The sequence below is a fragment of the Leucoraja erinacea genome, chromosome 37 (genome assembly GCF_028641065.1).
Source record: "Leucoraja erinacea ecotype New England chromosome 37, Leri_hhj_1, whole genome shotgun sequence".
NCBI classification, from domain to species: domain Eukaryota; kingdom Metazoa; phylum Chordata; class Chondrichthyes; order Rajiformes; family Rajidae; genus Leucoraja; species Leucoraja erinaceus.
The window spans coordinates 3,812,661-3,816,207 of record NC_073413.1 but is presented as its reverse complement, the minus strand read 5'-3'; positions in this window follow the sequence as shown (position 1 = coordinate 3,816,207).

Sequence of the window (3,547 nt, the reverse complement as noted above, 5' to 3'; positions counted from 1 at the left end):
TATTACAAAATTCTTAAGGGGTTCGACAGGCTAGATGCAGGAAGATTGTTCCCGATGTTAGGGAAGTCCAGGACAAGGGGTCACAGCTTAAGGATAAGGGGGAAATCCTTTAAAACTGAGATGAGAAGAACTTTTTTCACACAGAGAGTGGTGAATCTCTGGAACTCTCTGCCACAGAGGGTAGTTGAGGCCAGTTCATTGGCTATATTTAAGAGGGAGTTAGATGTGGCCCTTGTGGCTAAGGGGATCAGGGGGTATGGAGAGAAGGCAGGTATGGGATACTGAGTTGGATGATCAGCCATGATCATATTGAATGGTGGTGCAGGCTCGAAGGGCCGAATGGCCTACTCCTGCACCTAATTTCTATGTTTCTATGTTTCTATTTGCCACACAACCAGGGTCGGTGGAATTTGGGTTGCCAGCAGCGATACAACACTAAAGAACACACAACCACAATAAAAACGTAACACAAACATCCACCACAGCATTCATCACTGTGGTGGAAGGCACAAAATTTGGCCAGTCCTCCTCCATTTCCTCCCCGTGGACAGGACCAGAGTCCAGAGTCAGTCCAGGATCGGCTCTTCCTCACCGGAGACCGCGGCTTTAAGTCGGCGTAGGCCGCAGGCCGGCGGTCGAGGTTTAAAGTCTCCGCCGCAGCCAGAAGCACCGTAGACTGCAGGGCCGGCGGTCGAAGCTCCCCTCCAGGGGTGATGTTAAGTCCACGCCGGCCCCGCGGTAGAAGTTGGCCGTATTGAAGCTGGCTCGAAGGGCCGAATGGCCTATTCCTGCATCTATTTTCTATGTTTCTATGTTTACTATGAATAATATATGCAGAACACAAAATGTTATTGAACAAACCCTCCACCACAATATAAAATCACCCAATTATCTAAAAAGATATTCAGAAATGTCAAATATGTTCTTGAGTTTTTTGAGTGATCTGTTGCTTTTAATTGTATGACTGACCGTGCCAATAAAATTCCTCGTATGTTGCAAAACATACTTGGCGAATAAAGTGTGTATTCTTACACGACGACTATGTTACAACCCTGGGTTACACAAAAAAGCTGGAGAAACTCAGCGGGTGCAGCAGCATCTATGGAGCGAAGGAAATAGGCAACGTTTCGGGCCGAAACCATATGTTACAACCCTTATGGCCCTGTCTCACAGTGCGAGTCCGCCCACGAGTGATCCCGAGTTTAAAACAAATCAAACTCGTGGTAATCACGGAGAGTTAACGTAGCGGGAACGCCGGAACCCGTAACGCTAACGGCAGGTACTCGGGGAACTTGTTGACTCGTGAAAATCTTTCAACATGATGAAAGATTTCCACGCGGCAAATTGACTCTTGAAGTAAAAATGTTGAACTTTTAAACTCGTCGTAAGAACGTAAGTAGCCCGTGAGTTTACCGTAGTGACTCGTGAGTCTACCGCGGGGACTCTTTAACTCAGCGGAACAGGCAGCATCTATGGAGAGAAGGAATGGGTGACGGGATGACGTTTCCAAAATTCTGCTGCGTCATTGTGTTACTCCAGCACTGTGTGTTCACATTGTGTTACTCCAGCACTGTGTGTTCACTTTGTGTCAACCAGCATCTGCCCTTTCTTGTGTGTGTCATTATTTGTATCAGTGGCAGTTGATTGTCGCTCCCTTCAGTTTCCCAGGGGGTCGGGACGGGACTGGAGTTGGCTCCCTTCAGTTTCCCAGGGGGTCGGGACGGGACTGGAGTTGGGAGGGAATGGTGGTGGGGAGGGGGACACCAAGTCTGCGCCATTCACTTGCTCAATCTTACACACTAGGGACAATTTACGATCTTTGGTGTTGGGGAGGAAACCGAAGATTTCGGACAAAAACCCATGCAGGTCTCGGGGAGAACGTGCAAACTCCGCACAGGTTAGAGACAGAGTGAAGTTCCCTCTGCACACTGCCCCATTAGACAGTTCTAGGACAGGGACAGCATGGGACTGGATGTAGGGCAAAGATCTACTGATCTAACGTTCATTTCTCAGCCGACACCCCGAACCGCAGATTCATTGACCAGATCAATATTGTTATGTGCCTTGAACTGATATTCCACAGAAGACATGGGCTCAACTCCAACCATGGCATTTGGAGAATTTAAATTCAACTTAGTTCAAAGAGAAATGGCGCAGCGGTAGAGTTGCTGCCTCATGGCGCCAGGGACGCGGGTTCGATCCTGACCACGGGTACTGTGTGTACGGAGTTTGCACGTTCTCCCTGTGACCGCGTGGGTTTTCTCTGGGTGCTCCGGTTTCCTCCCACACTCCAAAGACGTATAGGTTTGTTGCTTAATTGGCTTGGGTTAAATTGTAAATTGTACCTGGTGTGTGTGTGTGTGTGTGTGGGATAGTGTTAGTGTGCGGGGATCGCTGGTCGGCGCGGATACGGTGGGCCGAAGGGCCTGTTTCCGCAATGTGTCTCAAAGCTAAACTAAATTAATTCAGCGATGGTGAGAATGAAATGACTAGACTGACATTAAAACCTATCTGATTCACAAATATCCTCACATCATTAGTCCCCCGGGCACATACAACTCCACATATGAATGCGCTTGGCTGTTCTCTGCCCTCTGAGAGAAGATGTCGCAAGATAGTCATGTGTAGGAAGGAACCGCAGATGCTGGTTTAAACCGAAGATTGACACAAAATGCTGGAGTAACTCAGCGGGACAGGCAGCATCTCTGGAGAGAAGGGACGGGTGACATTTCTGGTCGAGACCCTTCTTCAGTTCTTCATCAAACTTCCTCATGAAGTTGAAGTTAAATTAAAGTTCTGATCGGGAAAATGAAGGCGGTATCGGTCAGGTATAGGAAGGAACTGCAGATGCTGGTTTACACCAAAGTTAGACACAAAATGCTGGAGTAACTCAGCAGGACAGGCAGCATCTCTGGAGAGAAGGAACGGGTGATGTTTCGGCTCGATACCCTACTTCAGACTGGTGCTTCCTGCAAGATATTTAGTTGGATAAATAACTATTAGGTTGCAGTTCAGAAGGTTCATGATGGTGAATCACAGGGACTTTCTCCAAGGCAAAGTAGGTTTGAAAATCAACATTGGTCGTGCCGCTAATTCTCACAGAACTGTGAGTCCGTAACAAAATCCTGAATCACTGTTTATGTGATCTCGCTGTCCATGGATGACTGCTCCTTCCATCTGCTGAAAGCCCACTTCAAACGCCATATTGTCTTTCCGCTGACTGGTTAGCACGTGACAATAGCCTTTCGCTGTACCTCTGTGCACGTGACAACAAACTAAACTAAGCTAAACTAAATTAGCATAGGAAGGAATTTGGTCAAAAAACATGAACGATGTGAGTACTTTTTGAGTGATAGTGATACAGCGTGGAAACAAACCCTTCGGCCCAACTTGCCCATGCCGACCAACACGTCCTGTCAAAGTTTGTTTCTTAAAAAGCAGATAGCAACAAAAACTGTTCAAGGTAGACCGTGGCAATCTTTAATTGATTCGTCAGACGGGAGTGCCGAGATCTACAATGATTGGCTAGATCTACAAACGTTGCTCA